The following is a 24,748-nucleotide window of genomic DNA, read 5'->3' on the forward strand; positions in this document are numbered from 1 at the left end:
GAAGCCCCTAGAGAATGGTCCAATCAGTGCCAATATTGGATCTAGACAAAGAAGTACATTATGAAATGTCTTCTACCTGTATGTACAGAGGACCATGTAGCTGTCTATAGAAACCTTCTAGAGTCCACCCCTTTCCAATATGTCATCTAAGAAGACAAGACTCATGGGAAGTGTGCTGGAAATGGTTTATCATAGATTAGTACTAAGCTAATTGCCTTTGTGGGCCTTTTTAAGCCTAACCAATTACCCCATGTGAGAATCAAACCCTGCACCTTGAATCTGTAAGGTAAACATCTTAACCATTATGCCAACCTCCCATTCTAAATGGTGGGAATAACAAAAGACAAAAGCTTGGGGCAACCAACTGGAATTATCTGCTTGACTCTAGTTGCCTAATCTTAGTCCCATTATTATTGTAAAGGCCTTGGTTCATCAAGTCAGTGCTTGAGCTGCCTATCCATGTCCAGAGTATATGAAATCCTTTCTCTATGGTTCTGAGGGTTTAGGAGAGAGCACTGGGAGAGTGATGGCCTGATTCAAGGAAACTGTGAAACAACTTTGGGCATGACTGAGGGATTTGTTCTTACAGATACCCTATTCTGAACACAAGCCAGATTGGGTTTACCAAGCTCCGTACTGAAATGCTGATACTCAAAATGTAAAGTGCCGACAAGCCAAAAAAAAAAAAAAAAAGACAGGAAAAACTTTAAACTTCTTTTAAGTCCCCAACACTCTCAAACTTCTATATACCAACTCCAAGATCGCCATACCTCGGAGAAAAAGGAATATCCTGAGACATGGCTATCTCACACTTAATTTATGTAAGTCTCTTTTTGGCGATTAAGTCTCCTTGTTTTGAGATTCATTCTAGTGGGTCTTGACATTTCAAATGGTTACTGGTGTACCCACCATGAGAGCTTGTAACATAGATATTGATATTGGAGATGTCAAGCAATTAGAATAGTTTTCCATGTAATAAACCTTAAATACATCTGATGTGTAGGTTCAGATGGAAATGCTGTTAACTTTTCCAGGAGAAAGTTAAGATTCCAGCCTGTTTACAATGTGATCTCAGGTGAATCACTTACATCAAAAACTGTTTTACCAAGAAAACACTGAAGAAAGGGAAGGATCTATAGGCAGACATACTGAATTGGCCACAAGATGTACCTTGACAAAGTAGTACAAAGGCCAGAGGCTAGTAACTAATATAAATAATGGAGCACAAGTGGTACAATACCAGATGGGGTCCTGGTTACTTGGTAAGCACCAACCAGAAAAGTCTTACACATTTCAAGAAAAGATTTTCCAGGAGCAGGACTTCTTGTCTCCTTTGGAATTTGCTGCATTTCCCAGAAAAAGAGGTGCCTACAATGTATAAGAATCCAGACAGATAATTAAAGCTCTCTTAAATTGGGGTGTATCAAACTCCTGTCTTGTGTGAGTAGATTCAGATAGTGAGGAGGCTCATGGTAATTGCTTTTTAGAGACTCCCTGAACTAATCTCTCTCACTTTCTCTTTCATCCAATTGTTTGCAGACCTGTAGCAGATAGGCCAAATAAAACCTTTTTTCTAAAGCTAAATTCAAAAGTTCAGACCATGCCTCTCAACCCCTTAGCATAAAAAATCTGGACAAAGCCTTAAATAACAAGGGGGCAATAGTCCAAAAATAGGGACAGATTTTAAATATTGCTCTTATAAATTTTGAGTTGCATTTTGTGAAGAGCATGAAGTTAGAAATTCAAAATTTGTGTCATTATTTTGTGACTTCAGTCCTCAGTGATTTGCCAGTAAACCACAAATTTTATGAGGAAAATACCAAAAATATGAAGCAAAATCTGGATGTTCTGTGAAAATCTGGATCATTTAGAGGTATGGTTCAGACTTTGTTTTAACCAGAAACTTCTGATATTGTACCCTGATATACCCTCAGAAAAAGCAGAAGCATCTGTGTAATAATATGTAAGTTTAAGTCATGTTTACCAACTAGAGACATGATAAAAATAAAAAGATTGAGGAAGATATGAACTTCCACATATGGGACCCATAGTTAAAAATTCTATATGCCAAAATGTAAAAATAAAAAATTCTAATACCAAATCTGTGCCAACGCCTTCCCCTACATATATCCACAAGGTAAGACTTGGATGATAGCCTGTTGCTTATTTACTGTTAAGGGGACCGTAGAATGTGAATCAGGGTTGCTGCCAGGCAGTATAATATACCTCCACCAAGGCTGGCATTGAAGGAGGAATAGGTATATAGTGAAGTATATTCACTTACAATATATTAAATATGTTTCCTCAATACAGTGAGAATGGCATTGGTTTCCATAAAAACACCTCATTCAAATTGAGAAAAGAAATTACCTCCTAAGGAGGCTGTGAGGACCAGTTTTTCTTAGCATCAGAGAATTGGACTCAAGATCTGTAGGATTCACAACCCTGTATCTCTCTATGTCAGGCTTATCTGATCTGTCTTCCTTAGAAAATGTTTGACTGACCTACTTAACAGGTAATGAAGGCTACTCCAAGTGCTGATTTTCCCTCCTCAGGTCTGACCAATAAGTAGTTAGAGTAGAAGTGCGGAAGGGTGCCAGAGCATTAGGAAGTTGGCTGGTTGTTGTGTCTTGGGTAAGTTTATATCACATCATATAGCTTAGGCTACTACAGTAGTGGAAATGATGAACACTTGGAATGAATAGCTGCTTCAGTTTGCAAACATTAATAAAATGCTGAACAAGGAATGTCTGGATACATAATTGGAAAAAATTTGTTATGTTAGATGTAAACTACAAGTTATTATTTAAGAGTCCCTTACAGTATAATAGGGTACAAGGTAGAAGCAGTGTGTTGTTTCTTGCGAAGCAATGTCTTTCGGCTTTTCCCAGTTAGGGGTTGCCACAGTGGATCACGGGTCCGCATATTGATTAGCAGTAGAGTTTTTATGGTGTCAAGTTGCCAGCCCAGTGCCCAATATTCACAGAAGGCACATGCATGGACCTATCTGCATGTCTTTAAAACTCACTCGACCACAGGGAGGACATGCAGACTCTACACAGAAGGTGCTCCAGCTGAGAATTGAACTGGAGAACGTCTTGCTGTGAGGTGACAATGCTAACCACTGCACCACAGTGGCCATCCCAGCAGTTTGTCATTTCTTGCCTTTACAGAATTTGTTTCTGAGTACTGCGAAGGTCAGATAGCAGTGGTGGTGTCATTGCTCAGTCTAAAACTACAAGCAAATAAATACTTGCCACTGCTGATCACTGAGCTTTGTTGTTATAAAATAGATAAGCCCTTTCTTCTTTCAATTACCAGACTTCATCAGGACTGACACACCCTTCCTTAAACTAATTCAAAAACATTACTAGAAAAGCTCACCCAGACTCTTCCACAACTTGCTGTTAGGGAAATGTAAGTTTGTTTTTGCTTTCTTGTATTTTGTATTGCTTTATTGCCTTCTATTTTGTATATTGTGATTTATTTTATTTACACCATATTTTACTTGTAGTCTGCTTTTAACTGTGTATTTAAACTAGGAAAGAGACCACAGCTGTGTCTGTTGTGAGTCACACAAAAATTAAATTTTCCCCACCCTTCTACCCTGGCACTGTTGTGTTTTTAAACTCAACTGTTTAGTTGGCTGCCCCTTTTGTTAATTTGACCACATATCTCCTTCCCTCTCCTCTTTCACTGGTTATCGTGAGTAAGCCCAAAATTATCATTTTTTGAAATCACTCCCCTTTTTGCTATTTAAATTTATCGGCCATCCCACTGTATACTGTAAAACCAGAATCCAAAGTGCCCACCCCCTTCCAGTTTAGCCTTTTCTTTTAAAATTAGTGGCTCTCCACTTAGATAGCTAAAGTTCACTTTACCCCCTTTTTCATATTTAACTGCTTAGTGCACACTGCAGCTCTTAGGATATTAACACAGTTTTCCATCTTGCATTTAAAATCTGCAATATCTACTGCAAGACCAGCAATTATTGGAGAGCCCACATTCTGAATCTCAGTAGTCATCTTGGGATTAGTGCTTCTCTTTTGCTACTGGTGACAGCAGGAGCATAAAGACATTGTTTCCTGGGGACTGCTGATCACCGGAAAACCTAACTGCTTCATAGTTCCAGCTTGGAATTTGCACTTATATTTTGATCCTGGTGAGAGAAGGAGCACATTGCATAGATTCCTGATAGGTGCTGTTTGGGAAGTGAATGTCTGTGCTTGATCTTCCTGATAGGTCTGGTTTCTGTTTAAGGCATCTACCAGGAAAAGGCTACAACAAGCCTACAGACCTTTACATCATCTGGGCCAAGACTGTGGATCACCAAACAGGATGTGGCCTGCTTCTTATCTTGGGATTGGAGCTACTGTTTTGCTTCTGGTGAGAGAAGAAACAAAAGAGCATTGTATCCTAGCAGAGTGCAGCTGTGGTGAGACCAACACTAGTAGTAGTCAGACATTAGCCATTCAGGTGACATCCCTCTTTTCATCATTCTTGACAAGCTATTTTTTTATTTTCAGTAAGTACTGCTTGATTTACTTCTAACTTCAGAATATCTGCCTAAATACTTCATCCATAAATCATCAGTCTCTACATATTAGTTTCCCCTCAAGTGTTTAGCAGTGCCCTGTATAGCCACATACACCTTGAGTTGACATTTTTCCTGTAAAAGGAGCATTGACATTTCACCAATATTTAGTTGCACACAGCAGGACAACTAGTTTGCAGTGACAAGCACTACCCCCAGAATTGCAAACCGGATAGTACAGACATTAGACAGTTGGACTAAGAATATAAAGTAATAATAAAACAAGGTCTGTTGACATGGACATGAACTTTCCCACTATCTCAGTTACCAGCTTGGTGGATATGGGCCTTCTGAGGCAATGTAGAAATTGCTTCATGTTTACTGACGACCAGTTAATTCTCAGACAAACTGATATGGTATGTGAGAATGCATTTACACAATGTCACTGGAAGCAAAGTTCTCACATACAAGCACTCCTAATGTCAATAAGGTTGTCAGTAGTATGTATGCTGCACCCATCACAAAGAATTCAAAGCAGACACATAGATCCACATATACTGAAGCACTTAAATGTAACCTTTCTAAACCCCAAAGACCTTCTAGATGAAGTACACATAACAAACAACCTCAACAGCCTCGAATGCACTCTTTCAAACAGCACTCATATCGACACATACAACCACATTTCATGGAACGTCTACTTCTAAGCCCATAAAGCAAACCACCACGCAATCTAATATTCTGGTCATTGGAGACACATTCATCTCCCTCTCACCAGGCTGAGTAAGGAGGAAGTCACAGTCAGTTGCTTATTCGGGGCCAGGATCTTCCACATTACGCAAGCACTCAGGTCATTGGACCACAAGTACCAGTATGACTCAGTCATAGTCCATGTAGGTATAAATGACTTGAGACCTACCTTCCTAGACTATATTAAAACAGACATCATGGAACCCTCAGACTGTGTGTCCCAGGCCCTTTATGAGCCTAGCACTGAGCAGCATTCTACCTTCTCCAAGCATGATGGCAAACAAAAGATGACTGAATATAATAACTGGCTTAGTTTCTAGTGTCATCCTAAGGGCGTGCAATATTTGTCAGCATGGAAGAAGATGGTCAACAGACCACTCTGTTTTGCCATAGATGGTCTGCACCTCTCCCCTCTAGGCCTTTAAATATTATTTAAAACATTGTCCTCATCCATAAGTGACTTTTTTTTGGCAATGCCAAACTGAAAGTACTTCCAACATAACAAATCAAAACCAAGAAAATCTGAAGGTATTACTGCTAAATGCTAGGCATCTAAAAAAAAAAAAAAAAAAACACTCCCTTGAAGTTCTCTTCACCCTACAGAATGCTGATGTCTATGCAGTCAATGAGGCATGGTTTAAAGCCACAAAGAGCACACCAAACATGCAAGGCTATAATGTTATCCACATATTTAGACCAGCTACTACACAGACAGGGACTAAAGGTGGATGTGTCTTGAATAACATCAAAAATAAATATACCTCAAGGCTAGTCAAACAGGACAATGCACTTGAGCTTCTCCACGTTCAAATCAGCATAGGTAAAATCCAATACCACCTTCTTGTAAGCTATAGGTCCCCATCTATTACCCAGGAAACCCACACCATGTATTTAAACTTATTGGAAACACTCACCATCCAACTCAAACTCATACTCATGGGTGATTTTAATTACCTCAATATTAATTGGGAATCCTGTATGACACCAAACATCAATGCACAGAGATTTCTGGATTTTGTAAACACAAACTCCCCGGACCATAATATCAATACACCAACCAGGGGTGCAAACATAGTGGATCTGGTCCTCACTAATATGAGAGAGTGTTGTACACCCCCTAGTTTAATTTCTCCTCTGGTAAGGTCAGACCATAAAATTGTCCCCTTTTAAATGTTTTTTAATGTTTTTAATGTTTTTAAATGTATTTAATGTGAATTTACATCCCATATCTAGCTAAAGTATTACTTATTATTTTTACACTTGTACTGAATGGCAGTTCTGTTCAGACAGGATCTGCATGCATTGTTTCCTATGACACCTTTTAAACATTTTAGTTTGTTAATATGTCTTTAATTGTGGATTGGTTACTTAATGGATCTATTAAGGACTATATATAAAGGACTAATTTTTGTTGGTATGCTCATCTGATGAAGTTGCTGACGAAAACACTGTGGTCCAGTTTAAGGCGTTTTGTTGTTTTTTGTGTGTTCATTAAAGTTGGTTTGCTACCTGGTGAACCCTCCAGTGCCTTATTTTTTGGTCCTTTGAAGTAACAAATAATACCTGGGACCCAGCTAATCCTTGAATGTTCAGGAATTACTCTAAAGCTAACTTCTTACTACTAAGAAATAGCCTGGCATAATTTCAAGCCCCCATAAAACTTGAGAACACTGCTGCCTATGCAGAACTGTTCACAGAAGCCCTATGCACGCATGTTAGTAGCTGCATAGATGCATCTGTACCCACCAGGTAAAAAAGTACAGAGCTAACTCAAAAAACAAGCAACCCTGGTGGAATAACATTAATAAGCTGTATAACAGAAGGACAGAAATCATGGCAAACATTAGGAACTGCAACATCCAGAAGGATAAAAGCATTCTCATCAAACTAAAAAAAAACATCTCAGAGGTAAATAAAGTCTACCAAAGCCAAATGTGAGGTAAATTTGGCCTCCCAGGCCAAACACAACCACAAGGCATTCTTTAGCTATGCCTGCAACCTCAAAGGCAATACATAATTGTGTGCAGAGCTCATGGTAAGTGGAACCACCTTTACTGAACCAGAAGACATAGCAAACCTATTGGCCAATGAATTCAGCTCCAACTTTGCAACTCTCTCCCCCCCTTAACCTTCCCTCAGGAAATACCATCAAATATAATTACCCCTGCTATCACTAGGGAACAGTTCATTAATGCTCTCTCTAAGCCCAGGAACACTGCATCAATGGGTCCAGACAATATCCCAGGAAGCCTTCTAAATAGCATGAAACATGACCTATGAGGCTCTCTGAAATTGCTATTCAGCTATAGCCTTCAAACAGGCTTTGTGCCTCATGAATGTCCAACAGCAATAGTCATCCCTCTGCACAAAGGTGGACCATCTACAAACCCTGGAAAATACAGACCTATAATTGCCACTAGTCTCACATGTAAACCATGGAAAGAATTATCATGGAAATGATCAGTTGTGACATATGAAACCTACAGACACTAGACACAACCCAATTTGGTTTCATCAAGGGCAGGTCATGCCTTCTCAACCTGGTAAACATCTTTGAGAAGGTCACCAAAGCAATGGGTGAGGGCAGAATGCTTCACACTGCCTATCTTGACCTGGCAAAGGCATTTGACACATTACCCTACTTGGGCATTGTTGACAAATTTAAGAGGTTAGGTACAAACCCTTATGTCACCCAGTGGATAGCCAGCTGGCTCACAGACAGGACCCAGGAAGTTAGAATTGGGGAGTCCAGCTTTACAAAGAGGCCAGTCACAAGCGGAGACCCTCAGGGATCAGCCCTGGGACCACTCCTTTTTGGCATGTATGGCAAATGTCATTGGCCTTTGGCTTACTAAATTTGCTGATAATTGCAAATTAGGAGCTGTTATTGAATCGCCCACTGACATAAATGTTCTCTAGGAAGGGCTGACATAGACAAACAATTGGTGTCAGAACCATGGACTAAAACTAAATGCCAAGAAATGCATAATAGTGTCTTTTGGGAAGTCATCCACCCAAGGTAACTATCATATTGACAACATACCCCTAAGAGTTGACCCAGTAGTCAAGGACTTGAGGACACACACACAAACAATGATCTACCCTTTGCCCATCACATGTCTATGGCAGTGAGGAAATCATTCTATGTTGCGTAACTTAAGTATGGCATCTAGATCCAAGGAAGTCATTGTTCTACTGTATTTGTTATTCATCATACCTGTCATTGAGTACAATACCCCCTTTGGTATGCACCTAACAAGGCATATCCAACAATTAAGAACATCCACAGACATTCCTCACTAAAAGAGTACAGGTCATAAGTGACATGTCCTATGCAGACTGCCTCAAGGCCCTATCCCTGTATTCTGTCTCCTAGAGGCTGTTGAGGGGAGATCTATTCCTGGCATACAAGACACTGTCATACCCCACTCTGATGGACATCCTCATATCTGCAAAACAAACAGTGCCAGATATACCCATTCTAAAGACTTAAACCTTGCCTGTGATATAAATAGGGCATGCTGGAGAGACACAGGTATGTATCCCAGAAACTACCTCTTCTCTGGAACAGGGTCCCCATCCATGTGAAGCAGAGTTTCTCCCGAATTCGATTCAAGTGGAACTTGGACAATTGGATGGGGAACAGGAAATTCATATCTAGTTTGGCTCCTATGTCTCTAATGGACACAGGCAGCCTGTAAATAGTTAATCTCCCAGGACCCTGCTTGTAAATGTTTCACCTTCCAACACCCTGCTTACACTTATCAAGGGTAGCAGAACTTGTAGGAGATTTGGGATGCATGGCTAGACTTAAAAAGGCCCTTGTGGTCACAGCCTAGTAAACACCTATGAACCTATAAGAGCTTAACTGTTTTTTAAATAACAAAGCTTGGTGATTGTCGGTGGCAAGTATTTTTTGTTTATTTGTTTGCAGTTTGAGTTCTGGTTCTTTAGTTCACAAAGTAGAATTTTAACATTCAGTCTAAAACTGGCTTATAATATGGCATAGATTGGCATACTGTGATTATTAATTCATCTACAATGATTTCCTAATGTCTCTAATTTCTTTTTTAAAAATTTGTATTTCTCTTGTTTGGTCATGCTGATGTAAAATGGGTGGATTTCTACTAAATCCTGAAGCAAAGGCAGTGCCCTGCAAGTGCCATTCTGTTAAACACTCTGTATAGCCTTGGCTGTCATTCATTCATCTCTAATACAAATAAGAAGGCTTGGTATTTCATGCTTTAATACATAGAAACACATCAGGATGAATAGCAACATCTTTAAATACAAACGAACTGGTTAACAGACAGATCTTACATACATACATGTTCACATCTCAGCAGCTAACTACAAAATGGCAGTCGAACTTGCACATGCTCAGTATTTATACACTTGTGCAAGCACTTGGATAGCTTCTTAAAAGTATATACACATGTATTGATCTGCATCCTCCCTCTTAAAATGATTGCCCTTTATGCAAAACAATAGCAGAGCTAGGCATGCATTACTATGTACATCAGGAACAAAACACAATGTTTATGTCCAAATTGCTATATATCTGCTACAGGGTTTAGAGATTTGACCATATCTCGTAACATAACAGTTGGGACTAAATTTAGCAACAGGGCAGTCTGCAGTGCACAACTCGTATCAGGAACTTCTGGATTCGTCGTAGGAGCGGGAATGTCCTCTGGAACGTCCTCTGGAATTGGAACACTGGACAACTCACTGTGAGATAGAGTCCTTCTCATAGGCTATCTGCTGTGGTATAGCCCCAGACATCGGTCTCAAATGTTTCTGATTCCACCTAAAAATTGCTCCTTCTGACTCTATAATGTATAATCTCGGCTCTGGACCAATATTCTTCATGACACCAATCCGATCATAACCTTTGGATGTTTGCATCCTTACCACTAATACTTCCCTTAATGGATTGAGTGGTTTACTGGTCTTAATGCAATAGGACTTCTGGGTTAAGCACTTTAGCAACAGATTGGCTTTTACTGATATGTTGTTCTTGGCACATGGAAGCAACAACTGACTACTGATTGGTAATGTGGTTCTGGTTTGTTTCAACAGAAGTCTCTGAGCAGGTGAACCAAGATGTTTATCATGAGGAACATTTCTGAGATTCAAGAGATTCAAGAAAACATCACTATTATCTCATTTTGACTTCTCAAGTAACTGTTTTTCAGTTTTCACTGCACCTTCTGCCAAACCAGTTGAATGCGGGAACTCTGGCCTACTTGTGACATGAGTAAAGTCCCATTCTTCAGCAAATCTTTTGAACTGCTGGCTTGTAAACTGGGTGCCATTATCAGAAATACCTTTGTGCGGACTACCAGGTACAGCAAACTGACGTTTCATCTTAGTAATGACAGTACTGGATGCTAGGTTGGGAACTATGTCAATCTTGAACCAAATGGAGTAAGAGTTTACTAACACCAAATAATGTTGACCATTCCACTCGTAAATGTCTGTGGCTCGACCAAGGTAGTTCTGGAATCTGGTTAAGCTGAAGTAGTTCCTTCTGTTGATGCTGTTTTATGCTATTACACATGGAACAAGACAATAGTGCTCTTTCAATATTTTGCGACATGCAAGGCCAAAATACTATCTGTTTTGCCCTTCTTTTGGTAGATTCTATTCCTGTGTGCCCACACTGCAAGGTAGTAATGTACTCTAGTTGCAAGGACTTGGGAACAATTAATTTTGGACCTTTCATAATGATACCTGTGTCAGCCAAAATGTCATCTCTGTATGGAACATAAGGTTCTACTTCTTGAGGTAAACTAGATTGCTCTGACGGCCATCCATGATTGATCAAGTGGTTGAGCCTCTGTACAACTGGATCTGTAGCTGTGTGATCTCTCAGCTCATCAAGATGTGTGGAAGAAAAATTTCTCACTTCCATGACTTCATAATCATCAAACAAATGAAAACCTTGATTTTCACTCTGTTCAGTGGTATTTCTGGCCGATCGGAATAATATATCAGCAAGATAAAGAAGTTTGCCTTTCTTGTAGACAAGATTGAAATTATACATTTGCAATCTCAGTATCATATGTTGTTGTCTGGCTGGAGCTGAATGCATTGGCTTTCTCAGAATAGTTACTAATGGTTGGTGGTCTGTTTTGATCTGGAGAGGTCTACCATAAACATAATCATGGAACTTGGAACATACAAAGACAATTGCCAAAAGCTCTTTCTCAATTTGGTCATTCTGCATCTCAGTTTGGGTAAGAGTTCTCAATGCATAGGCAACAAGGTAATCCTCTTGTCAAATGGCTGCACCAAAACCAAATTTTGAAGCATCAGAGGAAATTGTAACTGGTTTGTGAACATCAAATTATCTGAGCATTGTTGGACTAGCAATTCTCTGTTTCAGGACATCAAATGCTGTTTGGTGTTGTTCTAACCAGGACCAGGATACATCTTTGTGTCAGCTCGCTAGTGGTGCTGAAAGTTGGCTCAAGTCTGGAATGAACTTGCCTAGGTAGCTGACCATGCCAAGAAAACATTGCAGGGCTTGAACATTGTCTGGATCTGGCATCTCGAGAATGGCTGTTTGCTTTGAAGGGTCTGGTCATAGGGCTATACTTGTAAATAAATCAGCAACATAAGTGACCTCTTGTAGCCTAAATTTGCATTTGTGTGGTTAAAATTCACTTGACGTGTCCTTTCTAGAACTTTTCTGAGGTTTCTGTCATGTTCTGCTTCATTAAACTCTCCCACTAATATGTTGTCTACTATGATAGCACAAGGATACCCAGAAAATGTTTTTCCATTGCTTATTGAAAGACTTCACTTGTGGAATTTATCCCAAAGAATTTATCCCAAATGGCATTCTCAAAAATTTGTACCTGCCAAAAGGAGTACTGAATGTAGTGAGCAATGATGATTTGTTGTCAAGCTGAATTTGCCATCCAAGACAGAAAAAATAGTTGCATTTGGCATCAAAGCTGCAACTTCTTCGACAGGCCACATTGGATGATGAGGTCCTTTTAGTGCTTTATTCAAATCTCGTGGATCAATACATAATCTGGTATCATCTGAGAATTTCTTGTGAGCTACTATCATTGAAGATACCCATTCTGTTGGAGTTTCCACTGGACAAATCACACCTTGTTGCACCATTTTATCTAACTCGGCTTTGACTCTGTCCTGCATGGCTATTGGAACTTTACGTGCTGTTCTGATAACTGGACTGACCTCTGGGTCTAACTTCATGGAGTACACAACTGGAAGTTTACCTAGTTTGTCCTAGAAAAGATCAGCATAGGTAGAAAAAATGTGCTGGACAAAATTAGATTAGTGGTCTTTTAAGCTAACATGGTGGACTTCCTTGTTAAATGAAAGCAGTCCCATTTTCAAAGGGTCTCTGAGCCCTAATAATGACTGGACGTGCCTGTTGACCACATAAAATAAACATAAAATAATAAGTCATAACATCTTCCAGCTGATTAACATGAAAGCACTACTGAGCCTTCAGTTTGAATTTCTTCACCTCCATAAGCAACAAGTTTCGCAGACCTTGCCAAATCAAGTCTTTCACCTTTATACACTCTAACAAATGTTTCTGATGACATAACATTGCACTTGGAGCCTGTAGCAACTTTGAGCTCTATAGGTTTGCCATTTATCTGAACAGTATAAAATAGTTCATTCTTGGCCCTTAAATCAACTGCATTGACTGTTTCATGAAGCACTGACACACCATCAACATAAAGAGTAGAGTTGCCACTGTCTAGCTGACCAACTCATTTCTTAAAATGTTCCCTTTTTATAAAAGAACGCAGGCCTTTTGATTTACAAAATCTTTGCAGGTGATTCCATTTATTACATTAGTGGCATTGTTGACCAAAAGCTAAACACTTTTCCTTTTTAGATTCATGACTTCCACCACAGTTACAACAGTTGGCAACAAAGCTAGTTTGGGGCCCATGCTTTGAGTTTTTTTGAGTCACTCTTATGCTTCACCGAGACTGTGCAAACACTGGAATGTGCTAGAAAGTTCTGGGGTTTACCAGTGGGTGCTGCAGGGGTTACAGCTGCCATGTGCTTGGGCCTGTTTCTTTTAATAATGTGCTGTATACTATCAACATGAGCTTTATAACTGTGCCTTCCAGAGCTGCTCTCATTTGTAAGCATATTTGTGTGCTTTTCTGTGAGCTCATATATCTGGCAAATCTCAGTGGCCTTATTCAGAGTAAAATCACTGTCAAAAAGCAAAATCATTCTCACAGCATCATCATACCACACACATCTGTCTTTTATCAACTCATCCCTTGAATCACTAAATTTGCATGTTTTAACTTTATAGGTTCATAGGTATTTACTAGGCTAACAACTACAAGGGCTTTATAAACCTAGCCATGCATCCCAAATCTCTGATGAGTTCTGATACCCTTGATAAGTATACACATGGGCCTGGGAGATGAACCATTTACAGGTTACCTGTTTCCATCCAAGAAGAACTGAACCCTCACATTAAGTCACTGTTCAAACTTAGCCTTACTACAGGATATGTACCCAAAGAATGGCGTACAGCTACAGTGGTCCCACTCCACAAAGGTGGTGCCACAACGGACCCCAGAAACTATCGCCCCATAAGCCTGACTAGTCTGGTCTGTAAAGCTATGGAGCGTATTATCATGGAACTCATAAACAAAGACATTGGGAGCCTCCAGACACTGGACCCTACCCAATTCGGCTTTGTTAAGGGCAGATCTTGCCTCTTAAACCTAGTTGATTTCTTTGAAACAGTTACCAAAGCCATAGATGAGGGCAAGGTAGTCCACACAGCCTACCTGGACCTCGCAAAAGCCTTCGACACAATACCCCACTCCAGCATCATAAATAAGCTTACCAGCTTAAATATCAACTCCTATATCACAAGATGGGTTGCAAACTGGCTCAGAGATAGAACCCACATGGTCAGAATCGCAGGTGCCATGTCCGAATCCAAACCAGTTACAAGTGGCATCCCACAGGGCTCAGTTCTGGGACCTCTCTTGTTCGGTATATACTTCTCTGAGGTTCACGCTAACACGGGGGGATTATGGCTGACAAAGTTCGCAGATGACTGCAAACTGGGGGCCATAATTGAATCTCCAGCTGACACAAGCATCCTCCAAAAGGGTCTCACAGAGATGGATGCTTGGTGCCAGAGCCACAGCCTCAAGCTAAATGCTAAAAAGTGCATAGTCATCCCCTTTGGGAAAAACAAGGCGCCCACAAATTACCACATAGGTGGTAATCCATTAAGTCGGAAGAAGTAATTAGAGATTTGGGGACCAACGTAGATAGTAATCTCTCCTTTGATAATCACATTGCCAAAGTGGTTAGAAAGACCTTCTATATAGCCCATCTTATCACGAAATGGGTTCGCATCTAGATCAAGAGAGGTCATTGTGCCCCTCTACTCGTCACTCATCAGGCCCATAATTGAATACAATGCCCCTTTTGGGATGTACCTTACCCGACACCTGCAGCAACTGGAGAGACCCCAAAAGTACCTCACCAAGAGGATCATGGGCTACAAACAGATGTCCTATGCAGCTCGACTAAAGAAACTCCAGCTCTACTCAGTTGCTTACCGCCTGCTCAGAGGAGATCTATGCCTGACGTACAAAGCCATGTCAAACCCAGAATTATTGGACATGCTCCACCTCAAAAAAATCCAAGTCCCTTAGAGCTACATGCTTCAGGGACCGAAACCTCAGCACAAAAATAAATAGGACATGCCGGAAGGACAGATTCATTTCCCAGAGGCTCCCCTCACTCTGGAATAGAATTCCAATTCATGTTAGACATAGCCCCTCGCTGACCCTCTTCAAGCGAAATTTGGACGCGTGGATGGGAAATCGCAAATTCACCCCTGGGATCTCTCCTGTGTCCCTGTTAGACAGAGGCACAGTAAACTAATCTTAAAAAGGTACCTTCTGTGACCTACTTTACAGAGGCACAGTAGGCTAATCTAATAGGGAGGCAGAAGCCAAATACACTCTGGCTAGGCTTATAAATGCCCTAGGGCAGATAGCCTAGTATCTACCTATGAACCTATGAACATAGGTGCCAGGGATGAATTTCTGGTTTACCATCCAATTGTCCAAGTTGCACTTGAATTGGATTAGGGAGGAACTCTGCTTCACATGGATGGGGAGCCTGTTCCAAAAACAGGGTAGTCTGTGGGATACATACCTATCTCTCCAGCAGGTTCTATTTATATCACAGGCAAGGTTTAAGTCTTTAGAATGGGTAATTCTGGTACTGTTTTGTGGATATGCAGGAGGTCCATCAGAGTGGGGTAATTTCTCAGGTCAGTTATATTTGCTGCAAAAGTTTCACCAGGCTTTTGATCCCTTGTGCAAAATAAGTGCCTTTCCATTGTAACATTTGTCTGGGGGTTACACATTTCTCTAAATTTACATTTTAAGGACTCAGGGTCCTCTCTTGACTCAGCCGGTACAACAATATAATGGTTTCTCCCTCTCCAGCATAAACAGCAGGTGCATACACAAATTAACGTTCCCTTTCTATAGCTTCTGACCCAGCTAAATTAAGTAGAATAAATCCTTTGTATGATCATCTTTCTCAGAAAATGCAGCCTGTATGAAAATGTCGTACTCTTGCTCAAACACTCTCCAGTTCTCAGCAATATTATTATCAAACACAAGTGTACTGGGTTTTTGAAATCTGTCTGCCATGCCCATAAAGTATACACAAAAATATTGAAAATATGGCCCTTGCAATTAAGTACAAACAAACTGTTCTGTGAGTTTGTAACAACATTCAAATGCACAATAAATTCTTTGAAATACTTTACTTTGCAAAATATGCCCTGTAATGGCTGTACTCTGCAAAATATGCCTTACTTTAACAGTGCACAAACATGCAGACAATTTATACACTTCTGATAACTCAGATATCTTTGCTTAATATGAAAATACATAGGCTTTGCGAAAATGCAGTCATTCCCCCTTATTTTATTCATTTTATGCAATACGGACTTTATTTCAAACATTTTCCATAGTAATCCAAATATTTTATCAGTATTTTACATATTGGTTTATATTAATATTGTTTGGAATTCTCTGTTTGCTTCGTTTCATATCATGCTAAAAGAAATACTGCTGAGCAAGTTTTAATACCTTAAATTCATTTCTGACCAGTTTTTCAAAGTTTGCATATTTTTAGGATGATCCATTCATTTATATTCCACCAGCATCTGGACAAGCGCCTTACATCGTTTTCGCCAAGCCTTTTCTAGCTTCATGCCCTTTTCTGGTACATGTCCTTTTAGATATGCCACTTCTGACACCATGTCCTTTAGACATCCCACTACTGACACCATGTCCCTCATTCATCTCTAACACAAATAATAAGAAGGCGTGGGTAATTGTTTAGATGCATTAATACATAGATATACATCAGGATGGATAGCAGCATCTTTAAATACGAATGAACTAGTTAACAGACAGACCTTACATACATACATGTTCACATCTCAACAGCTAACTACAAAATAGCAGTCAGACTTGCACATGTTCAGTATTTATACACTTGTGCAAGCCCTTGGATAGTTTCTTAAAGGTATATACACATATATTGATCTACATTGACTTTTATGCTAGCAATACTTACAGGAGTGGAATAGTGTTGCCCTGTAGGGGTTGGATTAAATGTATAATATCACACTGTTTTCCTCCAGAGTTCAGAGATGGAACAACTGACTGACCTATGATATTCTGGGTCAGGAAATTAGTTTGGATAAAGTCTCATTTCAGAATGCTGCTGACTACATGAAATTATGTTATCCAATTCCAAAATAAATGAGTTAGGTTTGTGATTTTGGGACACAGATAGGCATTAGAAAATTGAATTTCCTACAGGAAAGTGGCAGACTTACTTTTTTGGATGAAACAAAACATCAAGAATAACAAGAGATTTTATGAATGCTAGATGTATTTATTATTTTCTATGCAGGGAAAGCATTTTGATGTATTAAGTGGAACAGTGGCAGTGTCTGCTTTTATGCTGAAATTGTTTTTGAGATGCAGATTAAACCCCATTGTCAGGAATAATGTATATATGAAGTATGGAATGTTACAAGGGCACACAGGCATGATGCACATAGGAATAATGTGTATATGAAGTATTGAATGTAACAAGGGCACACAGGCATGATGCACATAGGAATAATGTTTATATGAAGTATAGAATGTTACAAGGGCACTCAGGCATGATGCACATAGGAATAATGTTTATATGATGTATGGAATGTTACAAGGGCACACAGGCATGATGCACATAGGAATAATGTTTATATGAAGTATGGAATGTTACAAGGGCACACAGGCATGATGCACATAGTCGCCTTCTTTTGTGTCTTCTTTTTGTATACCTTGTTCTGTCTTTTTATGCATGAACCTCAGTGCTGCCCAGAGAGTGTTTTGCAGTATTTTAGCTATCATGGTTGGAATGTCACAAGATATGTCAGAGAGATACAGGTCAGCACTGAATGATTAATTATGGTAGCTTTATTACATTAGTATTGTTTGTATTTTGATCATTTGAATGTCGCCATTAACTTCACCTAATATTAGGTCAAAGGCTGTTTAAAAGACCTTTAACAAGCCTGATGAGTCAGGAATTGAGAACTGTTAGGAATCATCTCCTAGAAAAGAGGTTACCATTTTATATGATGTGATGTTTTATGCAGGTTATCACATGGGAATTTATTCATTAAGTGGAATGTTAAATACAAGTTTTAGATAGAAAGGTTACATACATTAACAAGATATAGTAGGTTTAATAGATAATTATTCCTGTATCTCCCAGAGTTTAGGGAACTGTAGCCAGGGTGGTTGACACTTTGGGAGAGCAGGGGCTTCCCTACTACAAGCATTCATACTTTAAGAAATCTATTATGGTGATGGCTGGCAAAAGTTCAGTTAGACACACTGTCCATTTTTACTTTGATCATTTGATGGCTAAAATTGCAGTATCACTGCAGTTTCATTGTATACTACATGTGGGGAAGTACATTACAGCTGCTGGGTATATTAAAAACAAGCTATATGATGTACATTTTGTTTAAATCAAGAGTGGTCTACCAAGAGAAATTGTGCGTAGTGATTTGTCAAAATCTTTGTTATTACTGATTCCAAGATTATAGACAACAGTAAATACTGCCATGCAAATAACTTTGACATTTTTTTCTTGTATTTAAGGAATTATGTTTATTCTAAGCAAATGAAAAGGGAAACATGTTGGAGATTTGATTTTTTGTTTTGTCTGTCTATTAGTAGTTTGTGAAACCTCATGCAAGCTACTTCAGATGTCCTTTTTGCTGTCTTAAACACACACCCATACACACTCACACACACACACACACACACACTTTTCAGAAGGTGTCATGGGATATTTAACATCAATTAACATAACAATAACTCCCACAGATTAGACACAGCACCTCAGTACGGCAGCACCTGGCAGTGCCATTACCCAATGTCATTAGTGGCACATAAGTTGAAACACTCAGTATGGGAATAGAACATAAAACTTTCTGGTCTTCCCAGCATCAGAGAATATGCAGTCTTCTAAGCCAGTGTCATTGCTGTGCATCACTATACACTTAGATGGGGTGAACTAAGGCTGCCACCTTTTAGGCCATATCTCCAATCTCCTTAGCTCCATCCTCAGGCTTGGTGTGCTGTCTGCCAAAACTCTCCAATGTCTTTTTGTCATCAAGATGTATCATGTTTTCCATGTTCTGCATGAGGTCAGGCATGAGCATATTAAATAAGGCTAGCCCCAAAGTGATCTCTGTGGCATACCACTTATCACTTCTTATGCTGGAAAGCCTTCCATATCTGTTAGCACCTGTTCTCTGTTACTTAACCAAGTCTCACCATGCACGTATTTTCCTATCCACATCTACAATCATCATTGTTATCAGGAATTTGTTGTGTAAGACTGAGTCAGAGGCTTTACTGAAATTATGGACATCGCATCCACAGTGTTACCTTTGCTTATCACCTAGGTGACCCAGTTATAGAAGTGCAGCAGGTTGTTGATGAGAATATGAGTTCTGAGAATCCATGATAAAATCTACTGAGCAATCTATATTGTTATAGGAAACTTGTAAGTTTTGATGTTGTTTCCATTATATTGTTCATTGCTTAATAAAAACATACTGATCTGTAGTTTCCTGGGTAGTTCTTTTGTCCATCTTTGTAGATCAGATCTACAGCTGGTTGCTTTCCGTCCTTGGGGACCATCCCTTCCTAAAGAACAATTGTTTTGATAGGTGGTTTAGAATTCTAGGTAGGATCCAGTTTCACCCCCTCTGTCTTATATTCTATTGGACCTCCGAGTGCCAATTCCTCCTCCTAAGTCCTCATGTCTTCATCTGTCCCTCTATCCTTGTTCATACTCTTTCTTCCCTGATTAGTTCTCTTCCTTATGCATTTGTGCTGAACATAAATGTGAAATATAAATTTAACATTTCTGAATGCTTTTGGTCTTCTTTTCCTTTTGCTTCACACAGGCCTGTTCACTAGTTTTTTTCAGTTTTCTTCCTTTCTACTACATACCTAAAGATGGCCTTCTGATTCATACCGTCTGCTGTTAACCTTCTACCTATGCTTCCTTTTTTCTTCTTGATGTATTTTGCTGTCTGTACATACATCACCCGAGATCTTCAGTTTGTTCCTCCAGTCCCTGTATGTCTTCTACTTTTCCTTTATTGTTGTCCACAACCCCCTAGTGAGCCATACCAGTTTCCCTTTTACCTCAGTCTTTCTTAATAACCCCTTTCATATCTCCATAGATTTTTCCTTTTGTGCCTTCTCTTAATTCTTCCACACACTTACTGTGAAGTCTTCCTCCTTGATTTTTGTATAAGAAGCTCCTATTCTGTTGAAGTCTGCTACCCAAAAATTCAGTATGTTGGTCTTTATGTCTCTTTTCAGTTTATTATCCATATGAGGTAGGAATCATTATGCTAAGGCCTTGATGTTAGCTAGTGAAACTTTAACTTTTTGTCTCATTGTCTGTGCAGCATGTAGTGTCAGGGAGCCTTTTATTCCTGGTACTTAATAATATGTTTGTTTTAACTCTTCCAGATTAAAGTAATTAGTCTATTTCATTAGCCCTTTTTATATGGTAAAATCTTCCTGTCTTGCTCTGATAGATTGAGGTGTCCCATTCTAATTACTCTCTTGTTCCCTGACCTTCCCTTGAGTCTATATCTGACTAGATCCTTACCCCTTCTACATGCATTATGCATTCTGTGGTGGCAATGCTGTACATTTCCTCTCAAACTCCAACTCCTTCCACTTGTCACTGATTAACTGTCTCTCCAGTTGGTCTATACATTGCCTTGCTTGTATCACATCCTTTGGTCTTCGTCTTCACTGGGACCATTATGACCCATCTTCTCCCGTCACTGACACAGATTCCCATTATCCCAACAGTGTCAGAATCAGGCTTATTATTTGTGCTTGTAATTCAGCCATCATTCTTCTTGAACTTCTGATACTGCTGAGAAGCACCACAATTTAATCGCATCTGTATCATATTATCACATGATGAAAAGAGCGAATGCTCTTTCATCGAACTGATAATATTGAAAAAAGAAAAAAGCGAACACAGGGAGCAGCGATTTTTTTCCCAGGGGAAAAAATTTGCTGTTCTGCAAAAAAAGAAAAAGAAAAAAAAAAAAAGAAATGTTTAAACACAAAATGCAGTTGGGGCCTTCACCCCCCCAACACCCCCACCTACTTAAATATACCAACTCAGAGATCGCACTATAGTGGAGGAAATGGCAAAGTCCCGAAGATGGCCCACAGATTTTTTTCCCTGTGAAAAAAATCGATGTTCCGTGACTTCGCTGTTTTCCGCTTTCGACATTATCAGATCAATGATAGAGTGTTCACTTTATTCATCATGCAATAATGTAATATAGATCCATTTTATCTTCCCCTCCTTCCTTTCCTGCTCTTCCATCCCTTTTTCCCCTCATTCCTGCCTTCCTAGCTATTGCTGAGTTCTTCCCATATGATTTTTATTTTGTATTTCATTCTTTTTATACTTTTCACCTGCATAATATTCCTCTGATATATTTGTATATAGTAGCAAAGGCAGTTTGGATTATCACGTTTATTGCTATTTACAAGTAGAACATCCAAAATTGGCTGCACTGTTCGGTATCCTGAAGGTACATAAAGATCAAATACACCTCCCGTTTCATTCAGTTGTGTCAGCAGCTGGTTCCAAAACAGAACTCTTCTCCATATGGCTGGATAACATTCTCAATCCAACTGTCCAAAAATCACAATTTTTATTTACATGACTCATGGCATTTATTAGAACTTTTAAATGAAGTTGAAGTCAGTGATTCACCAATTGTCTTTGCGTCGCTTGACGTCACTTCATTATACACCTGCATAGATCAGGATATAGACTTGGATTTCCTTAGAGAGTATCTAAGTTTGTATACTAGCATAGACAACGCCAGAGTTAACACCATCTGTGTACTAATGGACTTAGTACTTGAAAATAATTTTTTCAAGTTTGAAAATGGGTTGTTCCAACAAACCTCTGGAGTAGCAATGGGCTCTAGAGTAGAACCCTCTTTTGCAAACACAGTTATGGGATTGTGGGAGCTTAAATATCTTGTTGGATATCCATTAGCTGAAAATATATTGTTTTATAGGCGTTACATAGAGGAACTTGTCTTTGGAAAGGTTATTACCCCACTTTTCTTTCATTTGTGTGTTATCTGAGCAATACTGCTAACTTCCTCAAATTTACCATTGGTAGTTTTGGTCAACAAATTGACTTAGATGTGCATCTGACTTTTGACAGTTCCATTTCGAATTTTGTAAGTCAGATCTACAGGAAATCCACATTTGTAAATCAGTACTTACACAAGGACAATTACATCCTAGTCATATGAAAAGAGGTGTCATGAAAGGTCAGTTTATATGGCTCAGCTGTTTGACCAGTGAAGAAACAGTGTTTAACGAGGAAATTAACAAACTTAGTATTTTTTTTGTTCAGAGGGGGTATGATCACAGATGGTTAAAAAGAATTGCTGATGAATTTATGGTTTTGAGAAATGGTTCAGCAAGGCCAATTCTATATATACAAGAGGCAAGCACTGGGATTTCTGGACAACTGTTGTGTGGAGACAATTTGTCTTTTAATGAGTATAGGTTGGCCTTTCCTATTCCTATTACTAATGAAATGGGGTTGATCAGGGCTATTATTTTAGGCAACTGGAAAGTCATGCTAGGAAATCCTGATTTAGATAGAGTTGTTGGTAAAAAAACTTTATTCACCTACAAAAGAGTAGTTAACATTAAGACTATTTTAGAGTAGAACACCCACTGACTTGCAGGTGAGGCCATTGAAGCTGGGTACTTATTCATGTGGGCACTTTAGGCAGTGTAGATTTGTTATGAATTCTTCTTCTGTTGAATTTAGACATGTTCATAACACCATTTGGGCCAGAGATTTTTGCACATGTAATACGAGTAATGTTGTTTACTCGGCATTTTGTAATTCCTGGAATAATTTTTATGTGAGCAAAACATTTAAAACTTTACGTAAAAGGATATAGGAACATGTTTTGGCTATTAAGTAAAGGGATTTTTCTAATGCTTTAGCCCATCATGCTATGGGATGCAACAATTTCAAAAAATGTTTTTTCTTTGTCTTGGAAAAGGTTAATGCTGATATTTTCTGTGGTGATTACAAAACCTTATTGGAATGTAAAGAAAGTTTGTGGCAGATCAAGTTAGTTGCTAATCAAGTACTTGGTCTCAATGAGACCATTAATATAAAGTGCTTTCTACAACTGCTTAGATTGTATTTAAACTCTGCATTAAGTATTTAGTTAGTTTGGAAAATGTTTTTATATTTACATTTATATTTATACTTCTGTATTTACAACACTTAAATATTCAAAAGTGTATATATATATATATATATATATATATATAAAATTTAAAATGATGTCGTAAAATGCATTTTACCCTTAATGGTTTATTGTCATTGTGACACTATTGGATGCTTTAAGTCATATGACTTTTGAATTTTGTATTTAATTGTGTAGTGTGGGTTTGTGGATATTTCTGAAGAAGTTTTGATTTTATTAAAGGTAATGAAAGTACTAAGATCCATTGTCCATTTGTCTTAACTTCATTACTTTCCACCAGCACCGTTTGTTTATTTCAGTTTTTTGGAGTTGGAGATCAGAGGTGTTTGTTTGACATGTCTGCATTTTATGTGCATCTGCTGACCCCCCCCAAACTCCCTCTTTTACTCTTTCTCTTCAACATCATCTCATCCTTAGTCTGTCTGTTTTATTTTTGCTTAAGTAACCTTGTCTGTGTAGTTCTTTCTTGCCCTTATTCTGGAGATGTGTCCTGCCTAAATAATGTTTCTGCCTCTCCTTCATCAGTTGCCACCTGTGCCTGATTCTGCTCCTTTTCCAGTTGCACATTTTTTTTCTTTCTTTCCCCTTCTAGTCTGCACCTTCCTTATACCCTGGCTCTCCCCTGTCCCCTTACTTCTCTCTACTCTCCTTCTGCCTATTGTCCAAATTACCTGCACACATCTTGCCATGTCCTACTGTCTCTCTTCTTATCTTTTTGTCCATTGTCTGTCTACTGTCCTCTTGCTGTCCCATCCTCTACAGCCCTCCTCTGTTTTCCCTCCTAAGTGCCCTGTCTAGTCCTTGAAACACTCCCCTCACATCTCCTTCAGCCAGTCTAGTGCTCGCAACAATAACAGCTTGCCCATCTCCCTGCTCTTCTCCCTTCAGCTTGCCCTGCTCTGTTCCTTTTGTTGCATCCTTCCACTCTTCTAAGACTACCTTCTTATCTCTTAATGTGCTTTTATTTCTAACTGCATAACAGGTATGTCATCCTACCTTCCATGAACTGTTTTGTTCCTTCACATACTACATAAATCCTTGTCCAGCTTGTACTTTTATAATCACCTGTATTTCTTCCATGATATATTCCCCTGGCAGTCAGCCAAACTTCCATAGATCAAAATGCAATATTTGATTGTTCGTAATGTTATTCATTGTAAAACTACATATTTTATTTGCCTTCCTTGTAACACATTTCTTATAATCTTGTATGAACTGAAATATTTTATTTTTATTTTGTTTTATATTACTGTATTTCATTACTGGTATTTTCCTTCCTCTGAAATTCTTTCCAAGACAGCTCCATGTGTGTGTGTGTGTGTGTGTGTGTGTGTGTGTGTGTGTGTGTGTGTGTGTGTGTGTGTGTGTGTGTGTGTGTGTGTGTGTGTGTGTGTGTGTGTGTGTGTGTGTGTGTGTGTGTGTCTTTAGAATATACAAATGAAACAACATAAGTTCTGTTTCCACATTAGCCCAGAAACTCCTGGTTCATAGTTACCTTAGGTCTCTCTTAT

Source organism: Protopterus annectens, chromosome 14.part0, assembly GCF_019279795.1.
Source record: "Protopterus annectens isolate FY-2018-M chromosome 14.part0, PAN1.0, whole genome shotgun sequence".
Taxonomy (NCBI): Eukaryota; Metazoa; Chordata; order Ceratodontiformes; family Protopteridae; genus Protopterus; species Protopterus annectens.